Genomic DNA, 19,419 nt, shown 5'->3' with positions numbered 1-19,419 from the left:
TCTATTCATGTCTTCTGCCCATTTCTTCACTGATTATTTGGCTTTTGGGTGTGGAGTGTGGTGAGTTCTTTATAGATTTTGGATACTAGCCCTTTGTCCAATATGTCATTTGCAAATATCTTCCCCATTCCATCGGTTGCCTTTTAGTTTTGTTGATTGTTTCCTTTGCAATGAAGAAGATTTTTATCTTGATGAGGTCCCAATAGTTCATTTTTGCTTTTAATTCCCTTGCCTTTGGAGATGTGTCAAGTAAGAAATTGCTGCAGCTGAGGTCAGAGAGGTTTTTTTCCTGCTTTCTCCTTTAGGGTTTAATGGTTTCCTGTCTCACATTCAGGTCCTTCATCCATTTTGAGTTTACCTTTGTGAATGGTATAAGAAAGTGGTCTAGTTTCATTCTTCTGCATGTTGCTGTCCAGTTCTCCCAGCACCATTTGTTAAAGAGGCTGTCTTTTTTCCATTGGATGTTCTTTCCTGCTTTGTCAAAGATGAGTTGGCCATATATTTGTGGGTTCAACTCTGGAGTCTCTATTCTATTCCATTGGTCTATGTGCCTGCTTTTGTGCCAATACCATACTGTCTTGATGATTACAGCTTGGTAGTAGAGGCTAAAGTCTGAGATTGTGATGCCTCATGCTTTGGTTTTCTTCTTCAATATTACCTTGGCTATTCGGGGCCTTTTGTGGTTCCATACAAATTTTAGGATTGCTTGTTCTAGCTTCGAGAAGAATGCTGGTACAATTTTGATTAGGGTTGCATTGAATGTGTAGATTGTTTCAGGTAGTATTGACATTTTAACAATATTTATTCTTCCAACCCATGAGCATGGAATGTTTTTCCATTTCTTTGTATCTTCTTCAATTTCCTTCATAAGCTTTCTATAGTTTTCAACATACAGATCTTTTACGTCTTTGGTTAGGTTCATTCCTAGGTATTTTATGACTCTTGGTGAAATTGTGAATGGGATCAGTTTCTTTGACTTTCTGTTGCTTCATTATTAGTGTATAAGAATGCAACTGATTTCTGTACATTAATTTTGTACCCTGCGACTTTGCTGAATTCCTGTATCGGTTCTAGCAGACTTTTGGTGGAGTTTGCCGGGTTTTCCATGTAGAGTATCATGTCATCTGCAAAAAGTGAAGGTTTGACTTCATCTTTGCCAATTTTGTTGCCTTTGATTTCACTTTGTTGTCTGATTGCCAATGCAAGAACTTCCAACGCTGTGTGAAACAACAGCGGTGAGAGCAGAGCTAGATATTTTTGTTGCACCACACAGACATCTTAGGACATTCAAGCAGTTTCACAAATCTTGAGAAGTTGAGTGTTTCTAAAATTATAGACATAGAAAAGGAAGGTGGGTATATATTCCTTTTGGTAGGTTTCTTATAAAAATACCTCTCCTAAAAGCCAATAAAATACACCATTATTATCTATTATATTAGCACATTAAGGTAGGATATGTAATATTGTTGTAAAGAATTTCCATACTAACATTTTCTATGGATGTTTAGAATCATTGGTGTTGATTGAATAATCATCATTTATCAAGAAATTTTACAAATTGAGTCAGTTAAGAAACTTTTTGCAGTATCAGATGTTGTTATTACACTTCACTAAATGTAATTTATTTCATGTGTTATTTTTCATTTAGTGAGAAATTCCTCATAGAAAAGAATTAAAATGGTTTTTATATGATCTGTTTGACAGTGTGGTTTCCAAAAAGTTATTTGTCCAAAAGTGGGAAATGTAAATAGAGAATGAGAGAATGTTAAAAAAAGAAAAAAGAAAATGGCATCTTTTGAAATGCTCTAAAATTCCTTTCTAAAGAACTATATAATGGGTAAGCAACTATAATTATCCATGGTTCAGACATAGTTACTGCTGGACTCAAACGAGTAGTTTATTTATTAATTTAACCAATGTTTGTTGAGAAATTAGTACAAACTTGGCCATAACTCAATTATTGGGGATGAAGTTGTTAGTAAGGAACACAAATCCACTCTTCTCATGCAATGTACTTTCTAGGTAGATAGAGAAATGAAAATGAATAAACAAAGAAATAAATAGAAATAGTTGATCACAGCCATGAAGAATAAAGTAAATTGGGCACAGTGTCCATGGGGGTGGGGTGACTATGATACAGTAACATTTAAGCAAAGACTCGAGGGAAGTGAGGGGGCTTTCTGAGCGTTGACAACAGTAGAGAACTCAGTGTGAGTGAAGAGGAGGGAGCGAGTAGGGGAGCAGAAGACACGATGTAGCTCATATGAAACTAACGGAGGGACACTAGCCATCTCATAGTATTTCCAGACAGAAAAATAGATAACACTATCATACTCAGTGTATTTATATTACAAAGTTGAAAAGTTGGTAGCCCTACACGGAAAATTTTTTTAAATGTCTTTACTATCCACTGACCATTTTCTTCCCTTGTATTTTGGTCTTGCTTTTGAAAATGATCCTGTGACCATCCTGTTTCTACCACACGCTCCTGAAGATAGAAAAATTAATTCCTTTGATATATTGTATGTTTATAGATCTGAATAAACATGCCCCCCAAAGCATATAACTTTATTTTAAAAACTATGTTATTGCACCCCAATGTTTATCGCAGTGCAATTGACAATAGCCAAATTGGAAAGAGCCTCAATGTCCATCGACAGATGAATGGATAAAAAAAAGATGTGGTATACTACTCAGCGATGAAAGAGAATGAAATCTTGCCATTTGCAACAACATGGATGGAACTAGAGTTAGTGTATTACGCTAAGTGAAATAAATCAGTCAGAGAAAAACAAACATCATATGCTTTCACTCATACGTGGAATTTAAGAAATAAAACAGATTAACGTAGGGGAAACGAAGTAAAAATAAGATAAAAAATAGAGAGGGGGACAAACCATAAGAAACTCTTTTTTTTTTTAAATTTTTTTTTCAACGTTTATTTATTTTTGGGACAGAGAGAGACAGAGCATGAACGGGGGAGGGGCAGAGAGAGAGGGAGACACAGAATCGGAAACAGGCTCCAGGCTCTGAGCCATCAGCCCAGAGCCCGACGCGGGGCTGGAACTCACGGACCACGAGATCGTGACCTGGCTGAAGTCGGACGCTTAACCGACTGCGCCACCCAGGCGCCCCAAGAAACTCTTAAATACAGAGAACAAACTCAGGGTTGCTCAAAAGGTGTCGGGTGGGGGGATGGGCTAAATGGGTGATGGGCACTTGTTGGGATGAGCATTGGGGTGTTATAGGTAAATGATGAATCACTAAATTCTATTCCTGAAATCATTATTACACTGTATGTTAACTAATTTGGATTTAAATTAAAATTTTTGTCATGTTTTTCTTGATTTTGGTCTTGAAATTGTTTTTCTTTCTTTTCCAGTTTATTTATTTACTTTGTGAGAGAGAGTGTGCGCGCCCACGAGCAGTGGAGGGGAAGAGAGAGAGGAAGAGAGAGAGAATCCCAAGAAAACTGCACACTGTCAGGGCTGAGACCAATGCAGGGCTTGAGCTCACGAACCATAAGATCATGACTTGAGCCAAAATCAAGAGATGGAAACTTAACCAACTGAGCCGCCTGGTGTCCCAATAGTTTTTCACCTAGAGAAAAAAATAGTGTCGGACACAAATTTATATTCTGATATCTAAATTTACTACTCAAACTTTTTAAAATTAGAAAACACTGCATCCAACACCTTTAGCAAATTCCCCATTCCTTTGTGTCTGTGCACATATGGGATTCTTGCATATGCTTCTCTTCATGAGCTTATGTGTGCCACGGTTTACATAGAGGTATGCATTGCCACATGGTAGACTAAATAAGACATAAAGTTATAAGGTGGATTAAAAGCAGGGCTCCAAAATTTTAAGGCCCCTTTGGCCATCCTTGTTCAGGTATCACATATGTGAACATACCATTTTCTTTTCCAGATGAGAGACGTTTGAATAAGAAATGACATCACTCCAGTAATTTAGGTGCAGTATGGACAATAATATGTCATGTGTGGATTCAGTCATATGTGGAATTTGAGAAACAAAACAAAGGATAAAAAAAAAGAGACAAGAAGAGACAAAAAAAGCTGACTCAAATGTAGGGATCTGGTGGTTGCCAAGAGAGGAGGTGGATAGGAGGATGGATGGAAGGGATAAAGGAGATTAAGAGTTAAGCTTCCAGGGGCACCTCGGTGGCTCAGTTGGTTGGGCCTCCGACTTCGGCTCAGGTCAGGATCTCACAGCTTGTGAGTTCTAGTCTCGCGTCAGGCTCTGCTCTGACAGCTCAGAGCCTGGAGCCTGCTTTGGATTCTGCGTCTCCCTCTCTCTCTGCCCCTCCCCCACTTGCACTCTACCTCTCTCTCAAAAATAAATAAACGTTTAAAAAAAGAGCTAAACTTCCAAAATAAATGAACTTCCAAAACAAATAAATAACTTTCAAAATAAACTTACAAAATAAGTAAGTCATGGAAATGAAAACTACTGCATAGGGAATATAGTCAGCCAATAAGATGGTAATAATGTTGTTTGGTGACAGATGGTGGCTACAATTATTGTGGTGAGCACTAAGTAGCATATAATTGTTGAATCATTATGTTGTACACCAGCACTAATATAACATTATATGTTAATTATACTTTGATTTTTGAAAATGTGAATCATTGCCTATTGGGGATCTGAGAAGAACAACACAGGTCACTGTGGATCTTATAACTTTAAGAGGCAACGCTTAGAGCCAACTTTGCCTTCTCAACCACCTTCTTGAATGCGTTTTTCACCTCTTTGTTCCTTAGGCTATACACCAGGGGGTTTAGCATGGGAATTACCACAGTGTAGAACACGGATGCAATTTTATCTGAGTCCGTGGAATGGCTGGAGCTGGGCTCGGCGTACATGAAGAGGAATGTCCCATAGAAGATGGAGACTGTAGAGAGGTGGGAAGTGCAGGTGGACAAAGCCTTCTGATATCCCTCACCTGAGCACATCTTCAGGATGTGCACTAAATCCATATCTTTCAATAATAACTCTGAATGTAAATGGACTAAATGTTCTAATCAAAAGACATAGGGTATCAGAATGGATAAAAAAAAAAAAAAACAAGACCCATCTATATGCTGTCTGCAAGAGACTCCTTTTAGACCTAAAGACACCTGCAGATTGAAAGTGAGGGGATGGAAAACTATCTATCATACTAATGGATGCCAAAAGAAAGCTGGAGTAGCCATACTTATGTCAGACAAACCAGACTTTAAAACAGACTGTAATAAAAGATGAAGAAGGGCATTATATAATAATTAAGGGATCTATCCATCAAGAAGACCTAACTATTGTAAATATTTATCCCCACATCTTGGAACCACCCAAGTATATAAATCAATTAATAGCAAACATAAAGAAACTCATTGATGGGGCGCCTGGGTGGCTCAGTCGGTTAAGCACCCAACACCAGCTCAGGTCATGATCTCACAGTCTATGAGTTCGAGCCCTGTGTTGGGCTCTTTGCTGACAGCTCAAAGCCTGGAGTATGCTTTGGATTCTCTCTCTCTCTCTCTCTCTCTCTCTCTCTCTCTCTGTCCCTTCCCACCTCGCACTCTGTCTCTCTCTCTCTCTCTCTCTCTCTCTGTTTCTCAAAAATAAATAAACATTAAAAAAGAAACTTCTTCTAAAAATAAAAAAAGAAACTCATTTATAATAATACAATAATAGTGGGGAACTTTAACATCCCCCTTACATCAATGGACAGATCATCCAAGCAGAAAATCAATAGGGAAACAATGGCTTTGAATGACACACTGGACTGGATGGACTTACCAGATATATTCAGAACATTTTATCCTAAAGCAGCAGACTACACATTCTTCTTGAGGGTACATGGGACATTTTCCAGAACAGATCACATACTGGGTCACAAATATGCCCCACTAAGTTCAAAAAGATCGAGATCACGCCATACATATTTTCAAATCACAATGCTATGAAACTTAAAATCAATCACAAGAAAAAAATTGGAAAGCCCTCAAATACATGGAGGTTAAAGAACATCCTATTAAATAATGAATGGGTTAATGAGTAAATTAAAGAAGAAACTAAAAAAATACATGGGAGCAAATGAAAATGGAAGTATAACAGTCCAAAACCTTTGGGATATAGCAAAGACAGTCCTACGAGGGAAGTATATTGCAATTCAGGCCTATCTGAAGAAGTATGAAAGGTCTCAAATACACAGCCTAACCTTAAACCTAAAGGTGGCAGAAAGGAGCAGCAAACAAAGCCCAAAGCCAGCAGAAGAAGGGAAATAATAAAGATTAGAGCAGAAATAAATAATATAGAAACAAAAAAAAAATCACAGAACAGATGAATGAAACTAAGATCTGGTTCTCTGAAAGAATAAACAAAATTGATAAATCCCTACCCAGCTTATCAAAAAGAAAAGAGAAAGGACCCAAATAGACAAAACTCACAAATGAAAGAAGACAGATCACAGCCAACATCACAGAAATTAAAATCCTTATTTTAGCATGAGTCAAAAGAGTGCCCTTTCTTAAACTCATTCTTCCTCCCATTACTATCATCTCATAGTTGAATCACCAAGATCAAGAGTTGAAAAGTCCTGGTTTGTTGGCTAGCTTGAGTCTTCAGGTCTGTTTTGGTGGAGAGCTCCATGTTTAAAAATTTTTATGTGATATGTTCTTGTGTAGGAACAGTGTCTTAAATCTTAATTATAATCTGAGGTCCTTTAGAAAGACAACTATCCTCACAAATCATTATCTACCATTGTTCTCCTGATTCTTTCACATCCTCATTCTCCAAGCCTAGCCCCTGAAGTCATTAGGTCTGTCAACCAGCGACAGTCATAACATCTCAGAATATGGAATGTCCTGCAAAGAGTAAGAACTACATGCATATATATTTCTACGTATGCATGTGTACATATATTTATGCATGTGTTAATATACATGTATAAAATATACCATTTCATTTAAATTCATTCTGAGGTAAGTAGAATTTTGATTATTCCCACTTTATCATTAAGACACCTGAGGATATGAGAAGGTATATAATTTGGCTGATCTTTTTAAAGAAAGCAGTTGATGTTATTCCATAGATATCACTAAACTCCCCATTGATGGAAATTTTGATACTAAAATCCCAGCCTCAGCTCACTGCTTTAGGAGTAATGTTCAAATCATCTACTTCGGTGCTCAAATGACTCAGAGTAGGTAGAGCACCCCGTGGATTTTGCATGAATTATACTTCTTACTAAAAAAAAAAAATACACGCAACATAGAAGCTTACCTTGCTGGCGGAAAAGAAGAGACAGGCAATCCTGAATAGTGAGTCTGAAATCAGACTTTTTGCTATGAAATAATGCATATATCCTGTTGGAGATGTTCTCTATCAGGTACTAGTGAAAATTCCAAGACTCCTAAGACAGGTAAAATTAGAGGAAAGATCCCAACTTGGAGTCACAAACATGATCCAAGTCCTAAACCCACCTTTAGTTCTGACTACGCTTTTGGAGCGGCCGCTTTTCTCCCTATTTGTAAAATAAAGGATAAAATCACCTCTCCTACATAATTCACAGAATTGTGTCGTGATGAGCAAAGGAGAGAAGCTCTAGAAAACACCTTGCTGAGGGGTTCTCACCTGGAACTCAATCAATATCATTTCCATGAGGAGATGTTTTCCCTGGCCACGATCGCAGGCTGGAAACAAATTCTCAGGTCCAAGGTCAGGGAGGAAGGTCTGCATGTACCAGCAGCGATAGCAGTCAGCTGAATAAATGATGGCCAGAGGGGCGTGGCACATGGCCTGGTCCCTCTGAAATGATGTCATGTTGAGTCCTACTGGGATTTCAGGGGCTATCTCATGGAATCAGGAGGGAGTGAGATAGACACAGAGTTCTCTCCTGCATGTCCCCCAGGAGGGCATCTGTAGCTCTCATCCACCTTCTTAGGGAGAAGCAATTAAACAGCCTGTGGGGACCTAACTAGATCTGATCAGGGTGCACACATGGTTTTGTGTCACATGTTCTTATATTTCACCCCTTCTCCCACCTGCTGTCCCTGGAAACCACATTACAGCTTTTGTCCATGTAATTTTGCCTTTGCAATAATGTCCTGTAAGTTGAGTCCTAGTGTGTGTAGCCTTTGTGTCTGGATTCCTTCACGTAAGCTGTATCTGAGATTCATCCATATTGTTGCCTATATTAATTTCCTAAGACTGCTCTTAAAAAGTACCACAAAGAAGGTGGCATTAACAGAAATGTATCGTCTCACATTTCTGAATGCTAGAAATCTGAGGTCCATGTGTCGATGGGGTTGGTTCCATTGGTTGCTTGTGAATTCGGTAAGGGAGAAATTGTCTCATATCTGTCTCCGAGCATCAGGGTGATGTGCTGGTGTTCGTTTGCATTCCTTGGTCTGCTGACCATTCTGACCTCTGTCTTCCTCTTCACATGGTATTATTCCCTTGTGATTGCATCTGTCTAAATTTTCCCTTTTTAAAGGGAGTCCTATTAGATTAGATTAATCCTATAAGATTTGGGGCCCACCCTACCCCAGTGGAACTCATCTTAAATAAGTAAATCTGCAACAATCCTATTTCCAAATAAGAACACACTTTGAAGTACTCAGGGTTGAGATTTCAACACACAAGACATCGAACTGGACTTTGCACTTCTCATAAGGTGTTTCGTTACTTATAGTCTTAAATTTGTTTTTCTGTCAGGGAACGTGGATATTGATTTCCTATCCCTCTGTCCTGCTAATCTCACTCTCCGGTCATTTATTTATGTGGCTAATGACTTGCAGAACTAATTCAGCAAAGTGTATCTATTTCCCCTGAAGTATGCGGGTTCTGATGTCCTTGACCCTACCTTTTCCCTATTTATCTTTTAGCCTGCCTGCCAATGGATTACTCTTGGGACTCATGCACCATTTCCACATAAAAAAATGTTCTTAAATCTCCCGAATCAGGTAGACACCAATTTTCACATTTTACCATTGGATGTTTCTGTGTGTCGGATATGGCTTTCACAGTTCAGCGACATTATAATTTTGCCCTACGTTCATCCAGGGACTAGAAGTTTTCCTTCCTATGACTCTCCAGGGAGTGTGACCTTGGGAATGCACAACGTCTTCCAGATCAACAGGGATAAGCATGACTTTTTTCAGACACTACTCCTTTAGAGTTATACCCGGATTAGAGTAGTTTATTCTTCATCCAGTGTTTAGTCAAAGGTTGTGCTCAAGTGTGCTAAGGGTTCAAGGCTCTTTGCTTATGGATCACTGTGTGGTTTGGTAAAGCTTTTGCATTTTCTCCGCATCCTGCTTTTATGACTCTTAAGTGGATGCAGTGTAAGGTATGTATTCAGCCCTCGGGACCCTTAGGCATGAGTATGATTGTAGGAGGACTTTTCTTGACTATCTCTTGCTCCTGTTCTCTCTTGAAATCTACTGGATGCTCTGCCATTTTATGTTTTTCTACCAGTATCATGAAATTTTCCAACCCTCTTTTAATTGCTTATCACCAAATGCTCCATGGTTTTCCATAATACTCTTAGGCATGAACTTCTCACCTGCTCTAAATAAAGTCATTCACCTCAGGTAAAGCTTCAGAATTCTTGTCTTCATGGACTGCCTACTCTCTGGATAGAAACTCTGTGCCATTGTACTAGTCCTGGAGGAGGAGACAGGATCCAGCTCTCCCAGAATGATACTCTTCTTCTTTAAGCGAGTGCTAGGGGGAAGACCATAGTCCTAGGTTTCTTGGCCTGTCCTTCCCAATGTGAAATCACTACCCAACAAACAAATTGAGGCAGAGGCCATTGGGTCCCTAAACTCTCAGCCTTCTGTATGTTGGGCAAAGCTTTTACCCTATTAACTGGGTGGGAGATGACAGCCTCTGCCCCCCCGCCCCCAGCCTTGCTCATTGGGAATAATGCTTCTGCAATATGGACGTGGAGAGAAAGAGAGATGCCTGTGTCCCGCCCTGCAGAGAATGATACTGTAGTCCACAATGGAACCTGGAGTTAGAAAGTACCCCTGCCTTCTTGGACACATTTTCCTGTAACATAACTTCTACCGCACAGAGCTGGGGAAGGTGATGGAAGTGGGTCATGGCCTAAATGACACAATGCTGTTCTTAGGAGACTGAGCAGATCTCCTCAAGCACATGTTTCTCCATTTGCTGTATGTCCTTAAGACAAGTTCAAGGGATTTCATATTGTTGGGGTTAAAAAAAATTTTCCACCAGTGATAATGTTGTTTCACTGAAGAGAAGTTCTGTTGAGCCCTTTGTATGCCATCTAGAGAGCCCACTGTTTAAATTATTTCTCATAAACTTTTAATGTTGGAATTGTTTTGGATTTACAGAACAGTTTCACAGGTAGCACCAAGAACTCCTGGATATCCACTCACCTAGTTTCCCTCAAAACTTTGCACCTAAAGTTTTATTGTCTTACATTATCATGTTGCATTTTTCAAGGCAAAGAATCCAACATTGGTACTTTACTGTTAAGTGAAGTCCAGAGTTTATTCAAACTTTACCTCTTTTTCCCATAACGTCCTTTCTTTCTCCCCTTTGGTCAGGATCCAATCTTGGATACCACATAAGCAAGTAAAAATCATTGTAATTTTAAACCACAATCTATTAGTCACCAACAATATGTCAGTCATAGTCTTTCCTTCTTTCTTCCTTTCTTTATAGTATTTTTAGTAGTTTTGGGTTTTTATTTACATTCCAGTTGGTTAAAATATAGCGTAATATTAGATTCAGGAGTAGAATTTAGAGATTCATCACTTCTATATAACACCCAGTGCTCATCACAACAAGTTCCCTTAATACCCATCACCCATTTATTTATTTATTTATTTATTTATTTTTTTAAGGGAATTTTATTTATTTATTTATTTATTTATTTTAATTTTTTTTTTCAACGTTTATTTATTTTTGGGACAGAGAGAGACAGAGCATGAACGGGGGAGGGGCAGAGAGAGAGGGGACACAGAATCGGAAACAGGCTCCAGGCTCTGAGCCATCAGCCCAGAGCCCGACGTGGGGCTCGAACTCACGGACCGCGAGATCGTGACCTGGCTGAAGTCGGACGCTTAACCGACTGCGCCACCCAGGCGCCCCATCCATCACCCATTTAACCCATTCCCTGCCCCCCCCCCGCAATCCTCAGCTTGTTATCTTTAGTTAAGAGTCTGTTTTATGGTTTGCCTCTCTCTTTTTCCCCGTTATGTTCATTTTTTGTTTCTTAAGTTCCACATATGAGAGAAATCATATGGTATTTGTCTTTCTCTGACTGACTTATATTGCTTAGCATAATACTCTCTAGCTCCATCCATGTCATTGGCAATGGCAAAATTTCATTCTTTTTTGTGGCTGAATAATATTCCATGGTATTATAAACACCACAACTTCTTTATCCATTCATCAGTCAATGGACATTCGGGCTCTTTCCATAATTTGGCTATTATTGATAGCACTGCTATAAACATCAGCATCCATGTGTCCTTTAAAATAACAGGCATTATTAAGATAAGAGAGAAAGATATAGGAGTAAGGAGGAAAATAAATAAAATAGAGAGTTATATCTAGAAAATAATTTGGGGTGTGATTACTAGAATATGGGAGCAAACTGATAAGAAACATCCAGGTTTTTTAAGGAGCTGCATCTCTAAGAAGGTTATGCCTTCATTGAAAAAGTCTTAAACCACCTGTGGAAATTAAAAAATTGCATGGGTGGAAGTCTGCCAAATGATGTTCCTCAAGGAGAACAGACCCTTCAAAATCACTTCACAAGTTGTAAATAGAGAATAATGGGTAAAAAAACAATTTCCAAAAAACTGAACGAGGTTCTAAGAAAAAGAATGGCAAATAGAGTTCGTCACAAAAATAAAATCAAGATATAATGAAGAATTATCTATTATCCTCATGGTGGAAGGGCCTTTGTCAACTCAGCAAAATTCTGGAATTAACTTTGTCTTCCTTTGTTCACTTTTATGAATGAGTTGGTGGCTTTTTCCTTATTATCTTTACCCTAGTTCAATATTATATATTGGATGTGTATACAGGATGAGCTAACTTTTCTTCTTAGTTCATAAGCTATTGGATTGAAAGGACCCACACTTGCAGTGGATGGAGAGGATAAATTTATCTCTTAGATACACAGAACTTCTAGAGTCGTTATAATCACTAGAATTTCAGCTTCTTCCTCCCAGGAATTTTGATTGGAACTCTAAAAAGTCTTTATGGGGGTGCCTGGGTGGCTCAGTCAGTTAAGCATCTGACTCTTGATTTTGGCTTAGGTCATGATCTCATGGGTAGTGAGTTTGAGCCCCACATCAGACTCTGTGTTGACAGTGTGGAGCCTGCTTGGGATCTTCTCTTTCCCTCTCTTTCTGCCTTTCTCCTGCTTGTGCTCTCTCTCTCTCTCTCTCTCTTTCCCTCAAAATAAGTAAACACTAAAAATATACAAAAACTAAAATAAAAAGTCTTCTGTCCTTAATGTCTTCAGAAGTTTCCAGAGCAGTCCCCTAGCACCTCACTCCTTGACCTTCTAAAGACAGATATATCTCGTGAGTGATATTGTCTTTGTGCCTGAAACAGACTTCCTTCCTCCAGTAGTTATTTGCTTTTTTTGTATAATGAGACCGCAGAGGATTTTATTCGACCTCTTTATTCTACCAAGAGTTTGTCCCAATTCTCCAGCCTCTCCAGTAACCCCAACTTCAAATACTACCAGTGAGGTAAGTGGACTCTCCTTTACCACAGCTGTACAAGCATCTGTTATTATCTGTTTACTCAATGGCAGCCATACAAATGTGTGTGAACTGGTGTCTCCTTCTGGTTTTAGTATTTCTGGTTATTGATATTTTGTATCTTTTCATGTGCTTCTTGGCACTCAAACGCTTTCTTTGTTAGCACATCTCTTCAAACCTTTCCCCGCTTTTTAATAGAAATGTTTGTTTTCTCATAATTGAGTTGCAAGATGTCTACAGTCTCAAAATGAACTTTTAAATCAGCTATTGTATTTGCAAACACTTTCTTCCAATTTGTGATTTGTCTTTTTAAAAATTGTATTCATGGCATTGCTTGATATGGAAAAACAATTGAATTTTGATGCAGTTAAAATTTGGACTCCAAAATTACAGCTTCTTCCTTTTTTATAACTTTCATCTTGTTTATTGCTATTCTTTATTAGATGAATCACTGGCATCATATTTTCCTCTCCTTGTTTTCTTCAGTTCTTTGAATATATCTGACCTCCCTCAGAGAGTTTCTATTGACTGTTCTCCCCTTTGTTTGGACCACATTTTTCTCCTTATTTTCATGCCTTACAATTTTTTTTTTTTGGCTGAAAAAATGGGCCCTTCAGATCACATAGTATAGAAACTTTGAATGCTGACCATCCCCAGAGTTGTTGTTTGATACTCATTCTTGTTTCATTGATTGAACTACACTGATTTTAGAGTCTGTTTCCCTTCTGTGTGTAGCCTTTGAAGTTTCAACCCAATCTTTTCAACTCTTGTTCTTATTTATAAGCCTGTGCTCTTATGGGTAGCCACTGTATCAGTGGTCAGCGAATGATGTGCCGGAAGTTTTTCTTAGACCCATTTTGAAGGAAGGTTCTGGGAATGGTTTGGGGAATTTATTCAAAGTTTGGGCAGTTGACAAATCTTCTCTGGTTTTTGCTTTCTTCTTGGCGGGGAACCATAAGATCAGCCAGAAATAAGTAACTGGCATCAGATCTGTTTTTACCTGCATACTACGTGTGCATACCCAGAAATATGTCAGAGCTTTTCAAAGCCCCTGTATCATTTCCTGAATATCCTTTTTTAATGTTTGACTTGTCCCTTATTTTCCCCAAACAGTATCACAGCTCTTGGCAGCTGTGATTTGCCCTTCTGCAATAGTTCTGCCACATGCTGTTGTGGGGCTAATGGACTTCTCTTGCTCCATAACCAACATAATTTCTCACAGCCTTAGAATTTTCATTCAGGCTCTTTGTTCTGTCAGGAATACTCTACCTTGGGGTAGACAGTACTAAGGTTTAGCAATGACATGAGGAAACTGAGATTATCATGGACTACCAATGGAAATACAAAATGGCGCATTACTCAAAAAAATTGTTCGGCTGGGCGCCTGGGTGGCTCAGTAGATTAAGCGTCTGAGTTCTGCTCAGGCATGATCTCATGGTTCATGGGCTTGAGCCCCATGCTAGACTTTGTGCTGACTGCTCAGAGCCTGGATCCTGCTTCAGATTCTGTGTCTCTCTCTTTTGCTCTCTGCCCCTCCCCCACTTGTGTGCTCTCCCTTCCCCCCCCCCCCGCAATTTCTCTCTCTGTCAAAAATAAAAATAAACTTTAAAAAATCATTTGGCAATGTCTGATAAGGTTAAACATAAATCTACCATATCTGCTAACAATCTCACTTCAAGGTATTTACTCAAACCTATGTTTATACAATAGTTCTGTATGCAAATGTTTATAGTTGATGTAACTGTAATCAATACAATCTAGAAATAAACGGTGTGGTTAGGTCCACATAATAGAATACTACTCGACAATAAAAAGGAACAAACCACTGATACGTGCAAGAAATGGATGAATCTCATATACACCTTATGCTGAGTGAAACAAGCCAGACTCAACAAATTAGATAGTGTATGACCTCATTTATATGACATTTCTTCCAGAGGAAAAGTCTCAAGAACAAAATCAGTTTCAGGATCTGAGGGCGGCAGGAGGGCTTCACCACAAAGGAACACAGGGACTTTGGAGGACAGATGGTACTAGTCTTTGTTTTGATTGTGTTGGTGGCTCACGATCATATGCATTTAACCAACTTTCAGGACTATACACTAAAATGCATGAAATTTGCTATAAATGAATTATGCTAAACTGAAAATAAGGAAGAAATGGCAAAAAAATGTAAATGCATCTGTGTGTTCACTCAACACATTAAGCTAGGTATTCACAGATGGTTTAATTGCCTCTCCCTTAAGTAGTAGGAGAAAGTCCTAGAGCTGCCCTCACAAGGGCCTGTTCCCCTGAGATCTCCAGGTTTCTGGTTCTTATTCATTATTATCTTTTAGAATCCCAACATGGTTCTTCTGCCTGACATCATTTTGAACGGAACAGACGATATACCAAGGCATCTGGGTAATTTACTTACTCGTGTGAATGCAAATGGTTGTTAGTACACATGCTGATCTTCCCCCAAATTGTGGAATTTCTGTGAGTCTGCAACCATCGTCAGGAAAACCCCTAGCATGAAAATTATACTGAATGCAGTCCAAGTGATAACCCTTTACTGAGTTGTTTTATAGCCTTTTTATTTGCTATTCACAGCCACAGTCCTGCGAATCATGCCCATGTGTTAATAACACTCTATTTCACAAATAAAGAAACTAAGTTTGACATCAGGTAAGGGACAACTCTAAGGGCACCTTTTGATTCGCTCCTGGGAGGGAGCTTTGTTGATGGGATTGCTACATTCTTCCCCCGCAGAGTTTCGGATCAATGACTAAACATTCAGGATTTCCATCGCCTGTTTTCAAGGACCAGGTAAGTAACCTTTTGTATTTCACACACATTTTTAGTGAGAAGTGTAATACATGTAAAAGTAGTAATGAAGCTGATGTTATGAGTTATTTGAGCTCAAAATAGAATACCATGAACATCTTTTCTGAAACGCTTGGGACTTTATGTCCAATTAAAAACCACTTCCGTTAGTAGGAAGCTCAGTGGCACTTATGAAACGTTGTTATGTTCCTAAAGAGGATGGGCAAAGATGGAAGGTGGATGTTACTCTGATTGAACAGGAGGTAATTTCCTCCCATTTTCTATCTTTTCCTGTCATTGTAGGGGAGGCTCACAAGCAAAGTTTGATTGGACAGTTCTTTAGATGCCAGGAAGATCTTCATGAGGTTATTTAGATCTGTACTCCACTTTAATATTCTTTACCCCTGAAGCTCACCCTTTTCCTGACGTCTAGAAAAGTCGACAGAGCAGTCATTCAGTGCGTAGGTTGTAAAATAGATCATAGATACATTTGATTCTCAGAGCTGCTTCCTCTTAGACATGTAATTTTAGGAAGTAACTTCTCAAATCCTCTTTTCTTATTTGTAAAATAGGGATGCTAGTGCCGACTGACGTTTAATGTTATCATGAAGATTAAAGTGAAACATATCTATATCTGAATATGTCATTCCCTTATTAGTGGTCATAGAATGCAGCACATTCTATTTGCTTTAAAAGTTGTAGGTTATATTATCATGTATGTTAGAAATTTATAAACACACAAGTGCCTTTAGGGACAGGAATGTAAAGTGAAGTTGCAAAATGGCCAGGAGGAAATAGAAGGTAGAGAGTAGATAGAGAAAAGTAGTTACCAGAGAACGGACATGCTACCAAAAGCTCCAAGGTCAAATTAAAAATTAAAAAGCAAAACCATGGAGGTGACCACATAACAGATCTGCAGACTAGAATGAAATTCCTGGTCCATGACCCTTCAACTCTCCATCTCTGTGACTGTACAAGAGGCTGGGGGCTACCAGACTTCACACTGCCTCCACATCGTGAAGCCCTGCATCCCACCCCCACCTGTCCTTAACCAAGATGGAGACCATCATTCCATCCTAATAATAACGTAGTAACTCATCAGGATTGTGATGAATGCCCACATTGTGCTTTTTAAAAATTAATTACCTCATTTAGATTTTGTAAAAAAATCCCTTTTGAATCATCCCATTACCATCTTTATTTATTTATTTTTTTAAGGGGGCTCCACGCCCAGCGTGGCTTGAACTCACCATCCTGAGATCAAGACCTGAGCTGAGATCAAGAGCTGGAGGCTTAACCAACTGAACACGCAGGTGCCCCACCATCTTCATTTTATAAAGAAAATGAGGCTCAAGGAAGTTATGTTAGGACCAATGTCTCCTTGGTTGAAAATGGTAGGGCTGCTTTCTGAATGCTTATGAACCTCTTCTCAGAGCCCAAGCTCTAACACCCAATGCCATACCTTCTTCAGAATTGAATTCAACTGGAATTCTTGGTTGTACATGCCTCTACTGTAGTTGTGCTGTTATCCCAGTACATCTAGTTTGTATATACATAGCTATTCTACTGAACACCTACAAGTACTGAGTTTGGCCTAATGGACACAATGAATAAATGTGAACTCAGTTAAAATAAATTCAATTAAACTTCAGTTAAGAGCCTGGGCCTAGGAAATCACTTTGCCTGGGTCCAAGGCTTGACTCTATTGGTTGATACTGATGTAGACTTGCACAAACAGTCATTTGTGGGTTTGTTGAGAGGATTAAGCATATGTCAACCTTAGACATAAGCGTGTACTTGATGTGAGCACTGTATAAACTTTAGCTGTCAATAAACTCAGGAAATCTGACTTAGGAAATGTAAGTACAGCAAATATGTGACCTTGGATAAATCATAACCTCTTTCTGTGCCTCTCTTTGTGCATTGGCACAAGTAAGAAGTTGGCTATGGGACTTGTAAGGATCTTTTGGCTTCAACAGTATGTAACCATATAGATCATTTATCTAAGTCCTAAGTTTTTTGTTCAAATCTATGCTTTATATCAGAGAATCATGAAGAATAAGTTATTGCCATAATTAAATGGTGAAGTAAATGAGGTATTTATATATTTAAATTTCAGTGCAGGGGGGCCTGGGTGGCTCAATTGGTTAAGCATCTGACTTGGTTTCAGCTCAGGTCATGCTCTGACAGTTTTCTGAGTTTGAGCCCTGTGTAGGGCTCTGTGCCAGCAGCTTAGAGCCTGCTTGGGATTCTCTTTCCTTGTCTCTCTGCCTCTTTCCCTGCTTGTGCTGTTTCTGTCTCTCTCAAATAAATAAACATACTTATGAATAAATAAATAAATAAATAAATAAATAAATAAATAAATATAAATAAGTAAATAAATAAATTTCAGCGCCATCTATTTTCTGTTCACCAAATATTCCTTTCTTTCTCGTTACTACAAAGAGTTTAGTAATTCCCATGGACGCTAATACAGAAGTGACAGATTTCATCCTGATGGATCTGACCAATACTCTAGAACTTCAGATTCCACTTTTTATTGTGTTCACCCCTCATTTACTTCATCAGTGTTTGGGGGAACCTGGGGATGATCATACTGATCCTACTGGACTCCCATTGCCACTCTCTCATGTACTTTTTCCTCAGTAACCTGTCTCTGGTGGACTTTGGTTACTCTGCAGCTGGCACTCCCAGGGTCACGGCTGGATTCCTTATAGGAGACCAGGTCATCTCCTATAATGCGTGTGCTGCTCAAACGTTCCCTTCTGCAGCCTTTGCAACTGTGGAACGTTACCTCTTATCCTCAGCAGCCCGTGACCTCTACACAGCAGTGTGAAGCCCCTCCATCCCACCACCACCATGACGATGAGCGTGTGTGCTCTTCTGGCCATGGGTTGCTACATCTGTAGTCTCCTGAATGCATCCATTCAGGTTGGGAATACGTTCAGTCTTTCTTTCTGTAAGTCCAATGTGGTCCTTCACTTTTTCCTGTGATATTCCAGCAGTCATGGCTCTCTCTTGCTCTGATAAACACATTAGTAAGGTGGTTCTTGTGTATGTGTCAAGCTTTAATGTCTTTTTTGCTCTTCTCGTCATAATCCTATCCTACCTATTCATATTTATAACCAGCTTGAAGATGCAGTCAGCTCAGGGGCACCAAAAGGCTTTGTCCACCTGCACTTCCCACCTCACTACAGTCTACATCTTTTATGGGACAGTCATCTTTATGTATTTACAGCCCAGTTCCAGCCATTCCATGGACACAGACAAAACGGCATCCATGTTCTACACTGTGCTCATCCCCATGCTGAACCCTGTGGTCTACAGCCTGAGGAACAAAGAAGTCAAGAATGCTTTCAAGAAAGTTTTGGAAAAGGCAAAATCATCTCTCGTCCTTGGATTTTAATATTATATTATGCACAATAATCTAGTTTCATTTCTCGGTTTATCCCATTCATATTTTTAAGACTTACCCTGCATTTAATTCTTCAAGTTATATCCCTAACACTTGAAAAGTCTGCTGTCTTGTAAAAATAAAGTATATCTAAAATATAATACTTGAACTAGTATGGCTCAAAGAAAGCCATGAAAAGCCAGGGGTCCTGCTTCTCAAAACACTTACTAATGGCATTTGTTTTATTCGCTTGTTCCACATGCATTTTCTCTACCACATGCCTGTGTAAACATACATGTAAATCAGTGGGAAAAATGAGTCTATGAGCAGAGACACATACACACATCCTCAATGACTCTGAGGACATATACACATGGCAGTGGTAAATTTGGCAGAGGTAAACGAAGTGTCGGTGGTTTTGAGTAAAATGATTTTAAATAATTTGGGGGTTAGAATATA

General features: G+C 39.0%; 1 pseudogene; it reads left to right on the top strand.

Annotated features, from left to right (window-relative positions):
* Window positions 1-18,023: 18,023 nt before the first annotated feature.
* Window positions 18,024-18,972, top strand: LOC121043393 (olfactory receptor 5B2-like; annotated as a pseudogene).
* Window positions 18,973-19,419: the final 447 nt, after the last annotated feature.

This window comes from Herpailurus yagouaroundi, unplaced genomic scaffold (assembly GCF_014898765.1).
Source record: "Herpailurus yagouaroundi ecotype Mexico unplaced genomic scaffold, PumYag 187, whole genome shotgun sequence".
Taxonomy (NCBI): domain Eukaryota; kingdom Metazoa; phylum Chordata; class Mammalia; order Carnivora; family Felidae; genus Herpailurus; species Herpailurus yagouaroundi.
Note: the sequence above shows the minus strand (reverse complement) of the source record. Positions and strands in the feature narration are given on the sequence as shown.